The sequence below is a fragment of the Petaurus breviceps genome, unplaced genomic scaffold (genome assembly GCF_028583685.1).
Source record: "Petaurus breviceps papuanus isolate PSGF00001 unplaced genomic scaffold, PetGlider_PUasm1.0 220, whole genome shotgun sequence".
NCBI lineage: Eukaryota > Metazoa > Chordata > Mammalia > Diprotodontia > Petauridae > Petaurus > Petaurus breviceps.
Genome location: NW_027185876.1, coordinates 16,214,044 through 16,235,779, shown reverse-complemented (window position 1 = coordinate 16,235,779; position 21,736 = coordinate 16,214,044).

The window sequence follows — 21,736 nt, the reverse complement described above, 5'->3', positions numbered from 1 at the left end:
CTTCAATTCTCTTCCTTTTCATGGATGAGATTAATATATTTGCATTCTTGCACTGTTACTGTTAAATTTGGTTTTTCTGCCATAATATTTAATTACATTAATTATTTTAATAATACCAGGGATCACACATCTTGTTTTGCTTACATCAAACCAATCTTAACCTCTTAACATATATACAGACACCTCTTCCTCCTTCTCCCACCCAAAATAGTTACTAATATAGCTCGTCTTCTAAAGCAACTCTTCCAGCTCCACTGGAATTGGCAGATTGTGTACTCATAAGACATCTGCAGTTTCTCCCTTCTGGGTCTAAAGGTAGTTATTAGAAGCTGGGGGGCATATTTTCTAGTGCTATATCTCATTAGTTTCCATCAGTGTGATTCCTAAATTGATTATTAGTTGATAATAATTAGTGAACTATATACTTAGCTTTTAGTGTGGATATGTTTTTTTAGTGTGCTATAGTAAAACATAATTGGTAAAAATTACTCCCAATCCCCAAATGTCAAAATTTATGACAACTTTCTGATCAGTGTATTCAGAATACAGGGGAAATTGGGCTCAAGCTTGGAACACATGTAGCAAAAGGGATAACTCAGATCTCCTGGAAGTCCTTTGGTTAGAGTCATTAAGATGTTCCTCTTGCATGTAACTACTTCTTTTTCCTTTCTTTCTCCACCTTTTTTAAATAGTATTTTCCCCCAATACCATATCAAACAATTTTTATTTTTACAAGATTTTGAATTCTAAGTTTTTCTCCATCCCTTCCTCTACTCCCCTCTTCTTAAAATGGTAGACAACTTGTTACAGGTTATACCTGTGCTATTGTGTAATATATATTTCCCTATTAGTTACAGTTGTGAAAGAAGAAGCAGATCAAAAGAAAGAAACAAAAAACCCAATGAAGCAGAATAAAGTAAGTGAAAAAAGTATGCTTTAATCTACATTCATAGTCCATCAGTTCTTTCTCTAGATGTGGGTGATATTTTCCTTTGTACTTGTCTTGGATCATTGCGTTGCTGAGAAGAGCTGAGTTGTCAATAGTTGATCATTACACAATTTAGCCTGTACTGTGTGTAATGTTTTCCTGGTTCTGTTCATTTCACTTTGTGTCAATTCATAAAAGTCTTTCCATTTTTTTTCCTTCTCTGAAATCTGCCTTTCATCACTTCTTATAAAACAATAATATTCCATTACATCCCTATACCAGAATTTGTTTGGCTATTGTCCAATTGATGGGCATCCCCTCAATTTTCAATATTTTGCCAACACAAAAGGGCTGCTATAAATATTTTTGCATGTATAGGTCCTTATCGCTTTTTTATGATCTCTTTGAACATAGTTTCAAATTGTTCTCCAGAGTGGTTGCATTAGTTCCCAAACTGACCAAGAGTTCATTGGTATCCCAATTTTTCCACATCCTTTCCAACATTTATCATTTTCCCGTTTTGTCATATTATCCAATCTGATAGGTGTGAGGTAATACCTCAGAGTTGTTTTATTGGCATTTCTCTAATCAAAAGTGATTTAGGTACTTGATTGCATGCTGCCATGTCGGGGGGGGAGGAGAAGGAGGGGGAGAAATTTTGAAACTCAAGGGATTATGGAACTAAAATCTTGTAAACTAAAAGTAAACAAACAAATTAATAAAGACAGAAAAAAATTTTTAATAAGTGATTTAGAGCCCTTCTTCACATGCCTATATAGTTTAGATTTCTTCATCTGAAAACTGTCTATTCACACAAATCCTTCCCTTCTCCATATAGAGAACTGATATTACTTCATTGTCTATGGTACCTTTTAGCAAGATATAGTCTCCTTCCTAATCTGTTTTAATTAGGTATATTTTTTATTTTGCTTTGTCTGAGATCAGAATTGCTACCCCCACCCACACATATCCCCCCTTTTTTTTTACTTCAGCTGAAACATAATAGATTCTGCTCCAGCCCCTTACATTTACTCTTCTTTGCATTTCTCTCTGCTTCAAGTGTGTTTTTTGTAAACAACATATTGTAGGATTTTGGTTTTTAATCCAGTCTGCTATCCACTTCCCTTTTATGGGAGACTTCATCCCATTCTCATTCAGTTATGATTACTGTGTATTTCCTCCATCCTATTTTTTCCTCCTATTTGTCCTTTCTATTCTTTCACCCTTTTCATCCTCTACAATGTTTTGCTTCCATCTACCACCTTCTATGGTCTGCCTTCTCTTCTGTCAGTCCCAATGGTGCAATTTTTTTTTCAAAATTGCAAATATCATCTTCCCATGTAGAGATATAAACAGGCCTTACTGTTTGGCCATAATGTTCCTTGGAGTTTTTATTTTTGGATCTCCTGAGGTGATTCATGGATTCTTTCAATGCCTATTTTGCCTTCTTGTTCCAGGATATCTGGTTCCTTGATAATTTTTTGAAAGACACTCTCCATGTCCTCTTTTTGATTATGGCTTTAGGGCAGTCCAATGATTCTGACATTGTCCCTCTGGGATCTAATTTACAGGTCAGTTATTTTTCCCATGAGATATTTTATATTTTCTTCTATTTTTTTCATTCTTTTGAATTCATTTGATTGATTCTTAATGTCTCGTAGAGTCATTAACTTCTACTTTTCCACTTCTAACTTTTAAGAAGTTGTTTCCTTCTTTTGCCTTTTGTAATTGCTTTTCCATTTGGTCAATTGTGCTTTTTAAGGAGTTGTTTTCTTCAGTGGATTTTTGTATCTCTTTTTCCATTTGGCCTATTTTTAAACAGTTGTTTTCTTTTTCCAAGGTGCCAACTTTTTTCATAATTATCTTGCATTACTCATTTATTTTCCTAATTTTCTCCCACTTTTCTTATATGATTTTAAACTCCCCTTTTGAGATCTTCCTGGAGTTCTTTAAGGGTTTGAGACCACTTCTCATTTTTGTTTGGGGCTTTGCCCATAGTTGTTTTGACATTGTTGTTCTCTTCTGAGTTTAAATCTTGATTTTCCCCGTCATGATAATAGCTTTCTATGGTCAGATTCCTTTGTTGTTGTTGTTGTTGTTGTATTTTACTAATTTTATTTGGTCTTTTTCCTTTCTTTTAAATTTTATCTCTGATCCTGAGGTGGAAGGGGAATTGTCTCATGCTTCTTGTGCCAAGGGTTGCAGGCCCTAACTGTTCACCTGGTGATGCACTGATGTTGCCCTGAGGCCCATTGGGGAAGCTTGTATCTGATGCTATTCTAAGGGGGTGATGTAGGGGGTGACTGGCGCTGCTGGATACTGTAGGGGTCTGGCATGTACTGAGGCTGGTGGGTGTTTCTGTATTTCCCCAGAGCTACAAGGTCTGATCACAGGCTGCCCCCTATTTCATTAGGCATTGTAAGACTGGCACCTACCTGTTTGCCCAGGGCTATACTGAAGCATGTAGAAGTCTGGCTTCTGGTGGTTGCCTATTTGTCCAGGGCTGTTTGGGGTATGATAGCTTACAGTGAGTATAAATAGCAAGTGTTTCTGTCTTAGCCAGAAAAACTGAAGGTTTTCTCCAATCAGATTGTTTTTTTTTTTTGCCTAGATAAAAGAGACCATCCTTTGCCTCATTTCTTACTTAGCCTGAATCATTGAATAGGCATTGCCCCAGTAAAACTGAGACCTAGGAAAGACCTTAGCTTAAAAAGACCAATATCTCCTACTGTATCTGGGCTATCTCCAGTCATCTGTTCTATATCTTGCCACTGGCTCTGGAGGAGAGATTGAGGCTGGTAACTTTACACAGCCCTCCTCATTTAAATCCAATTAACTTGTGTCAAGATACTATTAGGAGACACCTTGTTTTTCAGAGCTAAGACCCAGCAAGAAAGCTGTGTCCTGAGCTTGGCATAACAGCACTCCTTTGCACTCACCTTCTGGAACTGATGGTTGCTGAGCTCAGATAAGCACCAACAGGCCAAGATATGAAGCCCTGCTATGAACTGACTTTTTGTCACTGGAAAACCTTGTTTCACAGTTGCTGTTGTGTTTCACTGCAGTTGCTACACTACATTGTTTGATTCTTTGTCTAATCACAAGTATAAAAATCAAAGTTCAACCACACTAAAGCAGGCCTCTCCACTAGGGGTGTGGCTGCTGCAGATGTATCTAATCTGCCTCCTTTGTTGTAAATTGTTTCCCTCACTTTGAAATTATGCCTCTGCTTGATTCCTGACTCTCCTGTGTCTAGCCTGCTCTGTTCAGCTCTTACCATCCACAGGTTAGAGGCCAATTTGGTTCAGTTGACATTAATTGTTGTCAGAAGTGGGATTCGACATGGAACCAGGGCATTGGATTCTTCAGTACCTGTGAGAACAGACTAGGCACCACTGGAGATTTATTTCTCCAGATTCTGACGCCTTCCAACTTGTCTGGTGAGTGCTCTGCCCTTCTCCCTGTTCCAGTCTTGAGCTCCTACCTTGGTTGAGCTCATTATTCTCTTTATTTTTTTTCTGTCAAAATTTCTTTAATCAAATGTTGGGAGGTCTTAGATACATTAACCGACTCAAAAGTCATAGCAATGTATTCATAATGTTTAATGTATAAACATGTCCAAAAGGCTGCCTTCACTAATATCAAGTCCTAATCCTTACAAATCCTAATCTTTTTATACCTCTCAGAAATCCAGTTTGACAAAGACCGGAACTCCCTGAGATGAAACCAAAATAGAAGTGGTACTTATTATCTGTAATAATTTCATTTAAGCATGGGTACTTGATTCAAGGACCCAACTCTTCTTCCCTTTGGGAAACTTAAAAGAAAATGTTCAGGCTTCATTTATTGATTCAGTGACCAATAACTACCTAGGTATAACTTCTAAATATTTACTTGAATATATTACAAGGTTTCCTCATAGGCTGTCTTCTCACTAAACCCTTTCCTTTGGTGCTCTCATTATTATTTTTCCATACTTTTGTTTTTCACTTAATAGTATTTTAAGTGTAAAGATATTTTTCAATATTCGTTTTCATAAGATTTTGGATTCCAAATTTTTCTCCCTCCCTTTTTCCTCCCTCTCCCTAAGATAACAAACAATTTATATAATTTATACATGTACAATCATGTTAAACATATTTCCACATTAGTTATGTTGTGAAAGAAGAATCAGAATAAAAAGGAAAAACCATGAGAAAGCAAAAGACAAAAAATGAAAATTGTATGCTTTCATCTGCATTCAGACTACATAGTTTTTTCTCTGGATATGGACAGCATTTTCTATCACAAGTCTTTTGGAATTATCTTCAATCGTATTGTTGAGAAGGAGCTCGCCATTTTTTGTTCAGGTAAACTTCAGGCCCCTCTGGTGACCTGGTTCATCTTGGATCACAATGGTAAGGATATCATTTCTTAAACTGCACACTTATGGTAATTGGCCTCTCTGCATGCCTCTGCTGTTTTTTGTTTTTATTTTTAACTGCATGACTCTGTAATTTGTAACTGCATGACTCTTGTCCCTCTGCATGTCTCTGTTCTTTTTTAAACTGTACCCTTTTGAAAAGTTGAAACAGCATGCCTCTGTAACTGTGTGCCTCTGTAGGGACTATGACTGTACCCTTTGTTCTGTTTGTATCTGTCCTGTCATTTTGTCCATTTGTGTTTTTGTAAAATGTAAAACATCTGTGTCATGTAACATGTCTGTGTAGATTCTGTTACCTTGAAAGATTTAAAATGCAGTCATTCAGAAAAAGAAAAAAAAAACTTCTAAGGACTACAGCCAAAGAGTTTAGAACAATGAGAAAGATGAATGAACTTTCATAATTGAAGCAATTTTCCCAGTTATTAGGACTAATGCCCACTTTAGGGTTTTCATAGGAGATTAGGTAATAAGAAGAAAAAAGATAACCAAAGTTTGTAGAACTGCTGAAACCATCTTAGCATATTTTGGATTTTTGAAAATTAATCATTTTAAGATTGCAGAGGAGAGCTCCTGAGATTTGGAGGTAAGTCTCGGAACTTACTGCCTTCTGAAATAACTTAGTTAATTTTTGGGGTATCTTTCTATAGAATTTGTTTTAAGGAAAATACATATTTATTTCTAAAAGTTTTAAAAGTAAATGGCAAGATTAGTAGTCTCTTTGTTCTAGAGTAATGAAAGAAAGCAGCTAGTTTGGAAGTAAGCCCAGGGTGAAGAAAGAAAAAAAATTGTAATTTTTTAATGTTTTGCACCTCATAGCAACCTCTTGTTAACCTTTCCTTGACAATTCTGACCATGAAAAAAGAAAATATTGTTTAAACCAAAGATTTCTTATAACTCCTGGAGGTTAGAGATCTTCTCTATCTCCCTCTCCCTTGTAACCCCTCTCATTTTAAATCAGATTCCCAAATACAGGTGTTAAAAAGAAATGCTGGAAACCTTTAGGAAACTGGAATTATGTTCCAGTTGCAGAATTTTTTTAGCTCTGTAATCTTAGGTAAGTTATCTCTCTTTGCCACAGTTTCCTGATATGTAAAGAAAAAAATTAATACTGGTACCCACCTCCCAGGGTTGTTGTGAGATCAAAATAATATAATAATGGTAAAGAGCTTAAAACAGTGACTGGCATATGCTAACCACTACCTGATTTCCTTAATTGAATGTAATTCTCTATACATGATAACTCTAAAGTGGTTTTAAAATGTCAAATGTAGGGGCAGCTAGGTGGCTCAGTGAAAAGAGCACTGGTCCTGGAGTCAGGAGGTCCTGAGTTCAAATTTAGCCTCAGACACTTAACACAAAAACTAGCCATGTGACCTTGGGCAAGTCACTTAACCCCAATTGCCTTCCAAAAAGCAAATAAAATAAAATGCCAAATGTAATTAGATTATTGATTATTATATGGGATAATTGGAAATGCAATTTATATCATCTGAAGTTTTGTTTCATAGTTTAAGTACATGATATTGTTTGTGTTATTGTTGTATTTCTAAATTCTCTTATATTGTGAAATTTGAGACACCATTGTAACAGAAATGCTGTTAGACAAAACAACATTGTTATCTTGATGCATGAATTGGACTTTTAAAATGATGTGATAAAAATAGATATTTGAAACTGTTCAATATTTAATTAGATGTATTTAGTTATATAGCAGATATGAATAATTAGCATTTTTAAAATTTTAAAATCTTGGCTATTATGAAAGTGTATTGGGTGGCTTAAAGATGTAGCTTCAACATATTAATGATGAGTCAAACATCATGTATTTGCTGTTATGTCTAAAGTCCCAGAATATGGGCAATTTTAATTAATAAGTAAAGGATAAACAACATAGTAACTGTTAGGGAAACATCAAGAAATGTATTCAAGCCCTAAATTGTGGTTAGTGAAATTTTGCTATTTAAGGTAATATCCTCCTAAGGGGGAAATGATTAGACAAAGTAATAAGACTAAGATGTAATATAAATTTTTCTAAATGAATGGAATAGTAAATTTTGAGAAAGCAATTGGATTATATGATTGGCTTCTAAATTTATCTATCATGGAAATTCAGACTTTGGGTATGTTTTAGTAATAAGTTCTCAAAATTAAATTAAGATTGTACAGATACATTGTATGTATAATGGTAAAGAAAGTGAAATGATTTTCCCATTATTAAAGTATCTGTCATAATTTTAAAAGGCAGAAGAGCTCATTTTATGATTGGCCCCTCATAAATTTTTAAAAGACTTTTATATCAGGAACAGGATTTAGGTAAAGATAGAAACAGCAAATGGCACATAAACTGAAATTTTCTAAGGTTTCAAGACTGAAGAATGAAATTTACATGATTGTATTAAATTATATTAAGTTAGAATTATCTAGGAACCTCTAGATTTGGAACCAGAGAAGTAGAGCCCTTGAGAACTGTCCTGAGATTAAAACATATTGTCCAAAAAAAGATATCCAGGGACCTGATAACTATATGAGACATCTGAGACTCAAAATATGCTGATTAAATGGATATTGAAAATGCGTTACTAGGATACAAAGAGACTTGATGTTAGTTAATATGGATGATAATTATTGTATTGTTTTGTATGGTTTATGTTTAAGTTTTCTTGGTTACATTGGTGACATGCAAATCTCACTTCTTAAAACTAGTCCATTGTGAGCACTCTAAGTAGTTTGATCTGTAACATGACATTGATGTGACCTGATTTAATGTAATCATTCAATTATGGGAATTGTGAGAAAACCTTATTGCATTTATTTGAACCTAACCCTATTTGGCTGGGAAACTGGACCATCCCCATGTGACATTTAGGGACTTTAACCAACGATGCCAACCAGTTACTCAGATCCAAAGATTGATGCAAGGAGTTTTCTTACAATTGTACATTTCAAGCTAAGGGCCCCTACCAGGTCCTTCTGACTATTCCTGCAGCTGCCAAACATGTGGGTGTGGACCCCTGGATCATCTGAAGAAAGCTCCTCCTCCCGAATGGACAGCAGAACCCTTCAGGGACCTCAAGGTTCATCTAGTACAGACCCAGAAGCAGCAGGCATGCAGGTAAGACAGTTGTCCTAAGATTCCAAAGGAGGGCTGAGTATACTTTCCTGTTTTTGTTTTTTCTCTTCCTTTTTTGTTAGGTGGCCACTTACCAAGGCCCTGATGCAAGGGTGTGTTGGGATTTTCTCTCTACATTCTTGGCCTCCCTCTTTTTTTCTGCTTGTAAGCAAACAATGACTAGACAAAACCTATTCAACTCAACATCTTTTCCTCATCCAACTGACCTCTCATGGCATCCCTGACTAGGCTTACCTCTCCTTTATTAGCCAGAAGGGTAGGGGTTCTTTCAGACGGCACTCCCTTTGGCCAAAACAGGGAAATATCAAGATATGATTAGGAGACATGCTGCTTTTCAGAGCTAAGGCCCAAACTGTGTCCTGAGATTGCCTGCTACGAATGGACTTTTTGTCACTAGAAACCTTGCCTCACTGTTGCATCTTACTACTATTGCTGTGGTTCATTGTTTGACTCTAACTATAAGTATACAAATCAAGGTTCAGCCACACTAAAGTAGGTCCCTCCACTAAGGGCAGGGCTCTGGCACATGTTTCTCTGCCTCCTTGCTTACTAATGGCTTCCCTAACTTTGAAATTAAGCGTCTGTTTGATTCCTGACTCTCCTATGTCTAGCCTGCTCTGTTCAGCTCTTTCTCTTCCCCTCCCTCTTCCTCTCCTTCCTTTCCTCTCTTCACACCCTCCCTCTTCTCCCTCTGGGAATCATACCTTTACTTGCAGATGCTCTGCCCAAAGGAATATAAATCTTGATCCCTGAAACTTAAGGGGATATCTTGGAGTTTACAGACAAGATTTCTTTCCTAAGGACCAAGCCTTAAACCTAAATCACCGTGGCTCTTCCTGATTGGCTAATAATAGGTTCCAGCCCAAAACTTACTTGGGCATTTTTTGGGCTATAATGGCTCTAGGTGAGTGTAAATAGCAACTGTTTCTGTTTTGGCCAGAAACCCTGAAGGTCCTCTCCTCACAGATTTTGTTTTTTTTTTGACTAGGTAAAAGAGGCCATCCTTTCCCTGGGTTCTTACCTAGCCTTAATCACTTATGGGCATCACCCCAGTAAAAATGAGATCTGGGAAAGACCTTAACTTAAAAAGGCCAAGGTCTCCCACTGCATCTGGGGTCATCTCCAGTCATCCTGATCTATATCTTGCCACTGGACCCATAAGTCTTCAGGAGAAAGAGTGAGGCTGGTGACCTTGCACAATCCTCTGTCACTTAAATCCAATTCACTCACAAGTCATAATATCACCTTCCTGATGTCACGGTCCTATTCTAGAAGGAAAGACAAAAAAGGAATGAACAAGGAAGGAAGGAAAGTTTGCCCAGGGTTGTGGTGAAGCACATGGAGGTTCTTGGGCTGGAGTCAGTCAGTTCCCCTGACTGTGCTGAGGAATGTGGGTGGTCCTGGTGTTGGCATTTGTCTGCTCCACTGTGCTGGGTCCCAAGATCTCCTGCTGGTTTGCTGAGGTGGGCTTTGCTGGGATGCTTCCTGTCCTGGAATGCACTCGCCTTTTACCTGAGGGCGACAGACTTTTCTGCCTGATCTTCCAAGTTTCTAGGGTTAAAAGATTGTTTCACCACATCCTTTCACTGGTCTGTTGTTCCAAGATTTCCTGTGAGGCATTATTTTATGGTCATTTGGAGGTGAATAGGGGAGAGTTGTGCTGTTTTACTCTCTCTGCCTTCTTTAAACTCATTGTCATCTGTTTAAACCTCTTACAGAAATAGCCATCATTCCCTTAATGTCCCTGTTATAATTTGGGGTTTCAGAGATAAAATAGCCTTTTTCACGATCTAGATTTGGTATGACACTATGAGTTACCATCTGGTCATTTCTTCTTTTAACATCTAATTTACTTTTTAAAAGATTTTCTTCACTGTCAGTTTCCTTGTCAAAAGTTTTGCCCAGAGCTCTTTTCCTCTCTCAAGAAAGTAGAATTCTTTTGGTATATTAAATGCCCATCTTTTCCCATGAATTAGTACACTCAGCTTTGTTAGGCAAGAATCTGAGGAGTAAAAGCCATTTTCCCCTGCTTTTTGGTATAGACCATGGCAGATTTTCATTTTGGGTCTGTAGTAAGTAGTCCTGCATGATTGAAATTGGAATTTTATGATATGTGATTTACTTCTCCTTGGCTGAGAACAGATTTTGAACTCAAGTCTTCTGATTCCAAGCCCAGCTGTGTATCTACTACTCTACCCGGCTGCCTCTGCTCTTTTCTAAATGTGTAGCCTTTTAAACTTTTAGTGGTCAAGTAAATTTTCTAAAATTTTAAGTTACAGATAAATTTCTCCTATTCACTATTGGAGAGAATTTCTATGTCCCTGGGTCATCTGGACTTTGGGGACTTGACCCCAATCATTATCCTGGTAAAAACTGGATCTACCTCTGACTTTAAGTAGCAGGTAGGTGCCCTTAATTCTTCCCAAATGTCTGATTGATTCTCAAACATTTTTAGGTGAGCAATTTTGTAATTTAATAGGGTGGAAAAATGATCTATCTATATAATTTTTATGGGTAATTATGAATTCTAGAGACAGGGTAACAAGACAAGGCCAGAAAGCCTACAGAGCACACAGAGTTAGTTAATGGCCTAGACAAGGAAATGTATCAGGATCATAAAAAGAAATTAGAAATCAAGAAATCAGAGATTTCAGAGGCAGAAACAAAATAGCCAGTCAGTAATCAGGATATGAGAGAAGGCACAGGTCAGAGCTGTAGGCCTGTAACAGGAAGAGGAGTCGAAATCCTGCCTTAGACTCTTACTAACTGTGACTGTGGGCAAATCACTTAATCTCTGTCTGCCTCAGTTTCCTTCCCTGTAAAACAGGGATAATAATGGCACCTACTTACAGGTTTGTTACAAGAATCAAATGAGATAATATTTATAAAGACACAGCACCTGGCACGTCAGACAGTTTAGGTAAAACTCTGGGGAAACCTTCTCTTTGGTAGTCAGTTTCTCTACACCCTTAAATTACCTTTTATTTAATGATTTGTAAAATCCTCTCTTCCTAGTGACTAGTACCCTGCCTGACACACAAGATATATTTAATAAATTTTTATTAAATTGAAATTAAAGAAACACCTATCTCAGAAAGCTCCATTTATTCCAAATATAAGGGGCAAGAATGACTGTATTACTCCTGTTCTTGTAATTCTTGGGACTGAGACAACCCCCTCATTGGAATACATTTGCTTTTTTTTTTTTTGTGGGAAATTGGGGTTAAGTAACTTGCTCAAGGTCACATGGCTAGTTGTGTGTGTGTGTGTGTGTGTGTGTGTGTGTGTGTGTGTGTGTGTGTGTGTTAAGTGTCTGAGGCCAGATCCGAACTCAGGTTCTTCTGACTCTGAGGCCGGTGCTCTACTCACTTCACCACCTAGCCGCCCTGAAATACATTTTCTTTAGATCAAAACCTCCCTTCTGGGAGCCTGTGTGTGGGCTCCATGGCATGGTACCCTGACAGCACAGACTCCTCTAACTGAGTATGCATGTTTCCAGTTTAAAATGTTGACAAGTCTTCAGAGGTCAGCTAAGACTGGAAAAAGTGAGGGAAATGAGGGGAAAATGGCAAAAAAACTTCTCTACTATAGCAGAGTGCCAAAAGACGTCTCTGCATCCTAAATTTGACCTCAGTGCCAAGAGAGGTAAATACGGATATCTTCAATGCTTTCTAGTTGCCCAGATGAAAAGCAAGCAATCCCCCAAATTGCTACCGTCCTAAGTTTCCCTAGTACCTTGCTGTGAATGAACAGATGTGTCCCTCTCTCCATGAATCAGGAGGAGAGAAACATTGATTGGGAGGCAATTAGTGCTATTGGAAGGCACGTAGTAGTGGCAGATATTTAGGAATGAGACCTGGAGTATTTAACACCTGGGTGCTATCTTGATATATTCCGATTCATCACATATATTTTGCTTTGAATTTATGTCCATTAGCTTGCTTTGATATAAGGAGATATGTTGGTGAGGTCTCTGGGCTATGAAGTTAATGTGTATCTCAGCAATGACCTGGGTATAGCTGAGAACAACAACATTTAAAGGCATACAGTTTTATATAGCACATAACTGGCCCAGGACAACAGGTGGAAACTGAAAGAGAACTTTAGAGAAATCACAAATGGGCCATTTTGTCTGGTGGGGAGATGATGAGGCTGTCCACTGCCAGGAGAAATCAGCTGGTTCCCATGCAGGAATCATAAGCAAGGGCTAGAGGTGAGGATAGTTATGGCAGGGATATTAACTTGGGGATCTTTCTCAATTGTTCTCTGTCATCTCCCCTCTTCACTGAAGAGGGAGGCAGGGTTCCTGGAGGGGACTTGCCAAAATGGATACCAAGAGAACCCTCCTCCACCCCAACAGAAGAAGATCGAAAAGTGAGAAAATCACTGCCACCATTTGTCTGGCTTCCTCTCCACTCTCTCTTTGTTCACTGACATGCGGAGGGGAAGCAGGGCAAAGGGGTGAATTCTCAGGAAATATCAACACACTTTTAGAAAAGCCTTTTGGACCAACAGTGTGAGTTTGGCTGTCCAAAATGTTTCCAACCAGGGACCAAACCAATGACCTCTCACAACAACTCTCAGAAGATGAGTTTTCTTCCAGTATAACCCCTCAACTCCTGGCACAAGTTCCAAGAGAAAAAAGCTTGATGATTCAGACAGCCTATGGGGAAGTCCAATGTCAGGGGAAAACCTGAGTTATAGGCTATTTAAATAAAATTATAGATATATTAATTCTAAGTTTGTAAAATTACTAGAGGAATTAATAGTGTTACCTTGGAGAAGGCTGGTTCCTATTCTCTTTTGGTGAATAGATAAGATTTATTTATTCTTAATTTTGCATTCAAACAATGTAGTCAAGAGGCAGTTAAAGACCTTGAAGTCAGGAAGGAAGAAAAGATGGAAAGGAGGAAGGAAGGAGGGAAAGAAGGAAGGAAGGAAGGAAGGAAGGAAGGAAGGAAGGAAGGAAGGAAAGAAGGAAGGGAGGAAGGGAGGAAGGAAGGGAGGGAGGGAGGAAGGAAGGATGGAAGGGGAGAAGGAAGGAAGGAAGAAAAAGAGGGAGAAAAGGGAGGAAAGAAGAAAGGAAGAAAATAAATATTTATTAAGTACCTACTATGTTTCTGGTACTGTGCTAAGAGCTTTACAATTTTTTCATCTAATCTTCACAACAACCCAGTGAGATAGGTGCTATTTATTATTACCATATCACAGTAGATGAAACTGAGGCAGAAAGAGGGTAAGTGACATGTCCAGGGTCACACAACTAGAAAGTGTGTTAAACAGGATTTGAACTCAGGTCTTCCTTATTATAGGCTCAGCTCTTCATGTACAATTTTATCTGGCTGCATCTTATACCTACTAGATGCGTGCCCCTGACCAAGTCGCCTGATCTTTCACTGACTCAGAAAATTTTCTAAAACAATAAATTACTGATTAGTTACTGATATTCACTGTAGAGGGAGGTGAAGTTCTCTGTGAAGAGTAGTTTGCATGGCTCAAGTCCAATAAAGAAAAATCCCCAAACTACAAAAATACTAATCTCTTAACTACATTAAACTAACTTTCTTATTCACACCATAAGTCAGCTTTTTAAATAGTCATGGACTTGGAAATAAAAGAGATTTTAGAAGCCTGCCATTCTAACCCCCTATAATTGTTGGGAAGGCCAAAGTCTGCCCACATCAGGCCAAAGTAGTCAGCATCAGCACCATCTGGATTTGGGTCCTCACCTTCTAAGGGAGAAGTTATCACAGTCTCTTGTACTCTACATCCTCCATTCTTTCTTTGTGGAAAGCTTCAGCCTTTATTGGAACATTTCGAGTTCTGTATTCTTGGCATCTCTATCCACAAGGTTTTTCTCTCTTGGCAGCCTGGGATTCTACTGAGGCAGTTGGTGGTGTCTGTTCCCCAGTCCCCCCCCATTTGGTCCTTCTCTCATCTCTCTCTTCCATCTTATTCCTCCCAAGTCGTTTGGACATTTCCCTTTCCCCATCCCCCTTCTCCTTTCCCCAGAACTTGTTTTCTCAAGCTGTTCTCAGTTAGGCAACGTCTGTAAAGAGCTGATGTTTCCACTCTGAGAAGTCTCCAGTGATTTTACCCAGTCTCTTTCAAGCTGCAAGTCCATATTTATCAACCCCAGAGTGCGAAGATGAGGCGGCAACCAGGGTAGTGAATGATGGGAAGTGCTGTCCCAGCAGGAAGCACAGGAGGGGAGGACCCAGGGAAATAAAAGACCCTGAGTCAGAGCAGGCAGAGGACAGGGAGGAGGCGGAAAGGGGATGGAAGGTACAAAAATAAGAAACAAGTCAGTAATGAAAAGGATCACATGCGCAAGTGCCCACCCCTGTTGGAGATGCCCTCCAGTGGCCTGCATCATGTCCTAAGTGAAATGATGCAGGCAGTCTCACATCTGGAATCCCAGAATTCCACCTGGGTATGAAGACTTGAGTGCTTTTCATGCTTGGAGGTAAAGGGGATGATTTTCATTGCTTACCGTCTCATCTGTCAGAAACCAAGCTATGCAGAGACAGCCATTTATTTCTCTCTGTGGGGCAGAGTAGATCCCAGACAGGCAGATGGGAATAATAGGGCAAGGCTTTAGTTCTTGAGTGGTCCTTAGCACTGTGACAAGACTCTGTGGGATGTGCACATAGAACCCCTACCCATCCCCATCCTTTATCTGTATCAGGCCCCTGCCTGTGCTCATCTTTTATCAGCATGGTCCCAACTGCACCCCCAGTCACCCAGGGTCAGGGATCATTTCTGTGGGGAGAGTAAAACATAATGATCATTTCCTTTCTCTTACTGCTACTGTGTAATCTGGACTGGTACTGATGAGGAGATCAAGGTTATGGGTTTGCATGATGCCCAAGTGACCTGTTAGCTCATTCTGTGGCACAGCCGCAGCCTTCTTCAGAACCCGTTGTCTTGGAAAGGCTTATTGGAGATATCTTTTTGTCTTCCTATCATCTAGATGACTAGGTCATCCCAGTGCCTAATCTGTACAGCATCTTTCTCAGAGTAAAGACTTAATCAACATTTGCACAATGGAATTGAATTATAATCGGATTGTCTTACAGTCATATTGGTCCAACTTATCCACACAGAGCATGCCCTTTGTCACAGACTGTGGGTTTCCTCCCTGGGTTTTCCCTGCATTCACCCTGTATGCTCATTTACTACCTGCACAAATTGGTGGCAGCTTGGGCTTGTATACAAGATAGCCAGATGGGAGGCTGACTGCTGTTTCACCTTCTGAAAACTCAAAGGTAGGAAATCAAATTTCACTATCTTCTAGCAGAACAATAAACCTTTCCCAAACTAGCAGGCATGGTGATAAGCTTCATTCTCATGCCTCAGGAATTATAATAGAAATCAATGTAAAGTGTTGCATGAGTTCAAAAGGTTGATTTCACCAGTATAAGATGGGGGAATTATGTCTAGGCATTGTAAAAGATGGACATCCATATCTATATTTATATGTACATATATCTAGATAAATGGAACTATTGATCTAGATAGGTATCTCTATAGTTATTGCTAGCTATTTAGATCGAGTGAGGAAATGATCAAGGGACTTTGAGGCCTGAAAACTAAGTACAAGCCAATGATGTCAAGGGCATAATAAGACAACCAAAACAAACAAACAAAAACAATAAAACAAATACTATCATGGGCTGCATTAAGAGGTGTACAACCTCCAGAATAATAGAGATTTTAATCCTGCATTACCCCTCCAGGCAGATCTGTGTGTGTGTTTGTGTGTGTGTTTGCCATTTTGTTCTGTTTAATCTTTCACACTGTGACTAATGTGGAAATATGTTTAACATGATTACACATGTATAACCTATATCAGATTGGTCACCATCTTGGGGAGAAGGAGCAAGGGAGGGATAAAAATTCGGGACTCAAAATTTTATAAAAATGAATGTTGAAGACTATCTTTACATGTAATTGGAGAAAAAATAGAATACTACTTAAGAAAAATTAAAAATATAGAATACTACTTAACAAAAATAGCAAAATGAATTGTTATTCTAGTCCAGACTAGACCCTGAGGTACTTTGAGACTCTAGGATTCTGAGATTCTGGGAATAAGTTAAGAAAGTATGGCCAACTCAGGCCAACTCATCACTACTGCTTAGAAACCAACTCCAAGCACAATGCCTAGATTTAGGGCATCAACTGTGTGGTAATGGATTCAGAGCAGTACCCTGGTCCTTCCCAAGGGAGAACCAGTTAGTCCATTTTTGTTTTCCTCTTGTTTAAGGCTACCTTAAAGCAGCTAAGCAGTGAAAGGATGTTAGACATCATCTTGACTAAGGGACCTTCACCTCTTTTTGTATGTGTCACAGACCCCTTTGGCCGTTTGGTAAAGCCCATGGACTCCTCAGAATAATTATTTTAAATGCATAAAATTAAGCTCATTCGTAGTACAAAGAAATCCAATTATAATTGAACTATAGTCATCAAAATATATATAAAAAAAACTCCACAGGTCTCTGATCTAGACTTAATCCCTCTTCTTTATGACTGAAGACTAAGACCCAGATACCTTAACTTCAAAACTGTAAAACCTTGAAGGGGTGGGGGGGGTGGGAAGATGAAATCTGTTTCTTTTTCTATCTTTATCCTTCTTTCTCCCATCACCTTATGTCATCTCCCTGCCAAGAAGTAGCATTAAGATTTGAGAAAGCTGCGATGTGAGACCCTTCTGCTAAGTACCAGTCTGCCAAAGTATGAAGATAGGGGTAAATCATTACTTAGTCCCAATTTCTTCCACCTCAGCTTTTTGCGAGTATTTAGGAATGAAACTCCAGGTAGAATAATGGGTCCCTGGATATTTCTGGCTTCCTTAATGTTTCCCTATTTTGGTAACTGCTGGAAAGTTTCTACTACCACACAATCAGGGCAAAAAATGTCTCCCACATAGGACTCTATTTAAGCAAAACCATAACATGTATAAACACTGTCTTTTTCAGCTACTATCTACCCCCATTTTTTCTACTTACCTTTTTTTAACCCTCCCTACCTACCTACTCTTTCCCCCCCTAATTGTATCCCTTTTATCATTCCTTCTCCCACCCTACCAAAAAAAAATTTTAAAAGGGTAGTTAACTATTAATTCCTCCTAAGCCTGGTTAATAGCTCAAGGTTTTGTGCTCCCCAGTGGGTTTATCTGCTTTTCTTAGCGGATTTTCAAAGAATAAAAAATCTATCAAATCCCAAAGGAATGAATCTCTCATAGCAAAATTCCAGACCTTAGCAGGCTAGTGGGAGAGATAAAAAGTCCCTGCCCAACACTGCTCAGATTTCTTAAAAAGCCAGCTGCCTATTCTATTATTTTTTACAGATAGACACTCACACACACACACACACAAATACACACACATGAGACAAGTGCAGCCCATTGATTTGGGTGGGTAACTTTATTTTAATCAATCATCCAGTAGTTATGTGATAATGTGAAGTGCATTTTTTATCTTGTACATATGCTTCCTGAGTTGTCTTGGTCCTGTAGCTTAGCAAAACGAAGATGAATTGCTAGGTATAAATTCTAAAGTCTGTTCTTTGCTCTGTTGTATCTCAGTCCTTTTACTATTATGGCTTTTCTGAAGGCAGTTTAGAAATGCTTAACTGTCCCAAGAGAGAGAACAGTGTGTTCTCTCTATAAAACAACTAGCTTGTGGGGGTTTCCAAGGATTGGTGTTGTCTTATAGGACTTTCTTAAGCATTGGGGGTTGGAGTCCAGCCAAGAAGAAACTTAGCAGATGTACTTCTCTGACATTTCCTGTCTCCAAGGCTCCCACCCTAAAATAATGAGCCCCATGTCTTGGTAATCAGAGCCTGGAAACCCAATTCTATCTGACTGACCCACTTCAGTACTAGGAAGCCCACTATCAGTGATCCTGAGAATGTGAGGGAGAGAAGTAATAACTGGAATTTTTTTTGGTCTTTGTAGCCTTAGTTAACTTTTGTTTGACCATTAAAGTTCATCCTTTTGCCTGGCATTCAAAGCTATGCTCAATCTGGGGCTGCCTCACCACTTTCATTTTAAATGATATTATGCTACTTTCTTGATTCTCTTCTCCAAAGATTACTCCCCTGCCCCTGGTTTGTTGGTTGTTGTCCTTCATTCTCAAAGAGAAACAAAATGACATCACTACTCTAGTGTCAAATTTCAATATGTCTGACTGTGGCTGATCAGACCAATATGAGCTCAGAATGCTCTACCACAGGTCAGGCACAAATAGTCCATGTGAACATTTGGGGTGGATTCTCCAAATTTGCCCATCCTTCATTTCCTTTGAACTGTCTCAATTCTATAGCACGTTCTCTGATGTGGGCATGCCATGTTGAGAGGTCCTATGCCAGTGTCTCCCATGTCACACAATAAATTCCAAAGTTCTTTAAAGAGACTTAGAGGGGTGGCTAGGTGGTACAGTGAGTAAGAGTGCCACCCCCTGGATTCGGGAGAAGCTGGAATCAGTTCAGGCCTCAGATACTTAACACCCACACAAGAAAAGTGGCCATGTAACCTTAGGCAAGTTACTTAACCCCAATTGGTTTAGAGAAAAAAAAAGAGAGAGAGACTTAGAGAGTGTCCCTGTATTGCTTCTTCTGACTACCATGTGAATGCTTGTCCTGTGTGAGTTCTCCATACAATAGTCATTTTGGCAAACATAAGTTTTGCATTTGAACATCATGACCAGTCCATTGGAGTTGCACTCTCTGAAGCAGGGTTTGAATGCTTGGCAGTTTAGTTCAAGAAAGAACTGGTACCTTATCCTGCCAGGTGATCTTCATAATCTTCCTAAGACAATTAAAATGGAAGCAATTCAGTTTCCTGGTATGGCACTAGTAGACTGTCCAGATTATTCTTTGCCCCTAGACACGCAATATATCACCACCATTCCCCCTTCCCCCAATTCCTGTTTTTCTATACATATTATTCCTTCTGCTTCCTCTCTATGCCTATCAAGGAGTCCTTTAAAACCTAATCTCTTCTATGAAAATTCCAATCTCCAAAGCACCACTACATTTCCCCTTAACCCTCGGACACCATCTAGTTTTGCCTGTCTCTGATCTGCTCATTCTGTAACATGATACACTGTAGTGGGAAAAGCATTCAATTCCAAGTCAGAAGACCCAGATGGAAAAAACCAGCGCTGTTAATTAATAGCTGTCAGATCTTGGGCAAGTGATTTCACCTCAGTTTCCTCATCTGCAAAAATGAAAGTCAGATGACATCTAAGGTCCTTTCCAGATTAAAATCCTGTGCTCCTATCCTTCAGTATTGCTGTTATTTCTGTATCTTAGAATTCCACAAAATCTGTATGTCCCATAATGCCTAACATAGTATAGTATGTGGAACAGATGTTTATTGAATGAATATTTTGAATGAGTTTGGGTATATGTGTGTGTGTGTGTGTGTGTGTGTGTGTGCGTATGTACATCTTCTAATAGGGTTTTATGTTTTAGGTAGAGATTAGATAAGGGGACCTCTGAGTCCTTATATATAACTCTATGATTCTCTGACTCTCCGATTCTTTTCTTCCCAACTATCTAGTAAGTACCTAGATGCCCAAGATAAAGAATGCCTGGCAGAATGCTGTAGTTATAGCTGAATTTCAGTAGAATATTTGTTGAATGAAGGAATGAAATGTCCATTGACTAACTGGATAGTAGATTTAAAGTGGCTATTCTAGCTCTTAGGTCTTATTTCAACTATCCGGTCTATATAGGTGTTCTGGTAAAATGTTTAACAACCAGATCTATGGAGGCAGGGTGTGGGGGGGGGGGAGAGAAAATAGAATATATGCACAACACAGTTAAGGAGTTGATTCTTTGCTGCCACCACAACCACACCACTTTCTCCCTCTTCCCCTCCACACGTACCTCCAAAAGTCTTCCACCCAGAGTTATGAAATGAGTACTTCAGAAGAAAAACATGGTACCTTCCCTATAGTCGAAATCCCCTATTTCCTGGCTTCAGAGGGATCTGAGCTTTATCCTGACAACAAGCCCCTGGCAATAACTGTTTCCCTGTAGCTAGCCAGGATTATGATAAATCTCTAAACTACCCCTGTGACTTATTAGACTACCTACTGATAGGAAGGGGCCAGGCAAGTTGGCAATGTGGGCAAACTATTCCTTCTTGGCATTTGGCATGGCTTTTCTGCGTTGTCTTTATTTATCCTTCCCCACTTGATTTTGGTACTCTTGGATTCCACTGACATCTAAAGGGGGAAGCAAAGAATTTGCAATTGTTTCCCAGCAATGTGCAAATTGGCACTTAATTGAGAATTAATGGTGTGCTAACTGCTCGCTGCAGCCATTCTCATTGCAAGCTGCACTGGGGCTGCTTGCACTTTTGACTTCGGCACACATTTTAGAGGGGGCACATGAGTAACTTGATCTGTAAAAGGGAGTGAAGATTCTATCTCCTGAAAGAAAAGTATTAATTAGCAGCAAAATATAAATGCATTTATTCTACAGGGTTCCTGTGTAGCAATAGATGATATTGAAAAAGCAAAGCCTACCTAGCCTTTAAGTAATGCAGGTTGTTTGATTTTAATTTCTATAAGTTTGGATCATTCTTGATTATCTGCACCAATGAAGGGATACTTTGGCATGAATAATAAAAGAAAAAAAATGAGGATGATCCATTTAGCTAAATTGGGAGCATAGCCCAGATCCCTTAAGTCTCTGATCCTTGCATTATGAATTCATTCATCCAAAAATGTTTATTAAATGCCTTCCATGTAAGAAGATAGGGATGGGGAGTGGGCCTGTGATTTCATTGGTGTGGGGTACTATTGACTGAGGCAACCCCCTCCAGCAGTGCAGGTTGACACCTTTTCTATGACATATAACCTTTCAAGAACATTTGACAATTTACAAAGCACTTTCCTCAAAATTCTCTCCTGATGCAAGGAACGCTATCCCTGTTTTACAGATAAGGAAACTGGGACTCAGGGAGACACCTTACCAGTGGTGGTAGATCATAGGACAGTATATTTAAAACTGGAAGGGCCCTTAGAGATCATCTCATCCAACTCCTTTATTTGACAGATAAGGAAACCAAGGAATAGAGAGACGTAGCAATTTGCCCATGAACATGTAGGTGACAAGTAACAGAGCCTGTATTCAAACACAAGTTTATTAATTCCAAATCTAATGCTTTTTTTTCTGCTTCTTAATTTTCATTTTTTTTTAAGCAATTGGGGTTAAGTAACTTGCTCAAGGTTACACG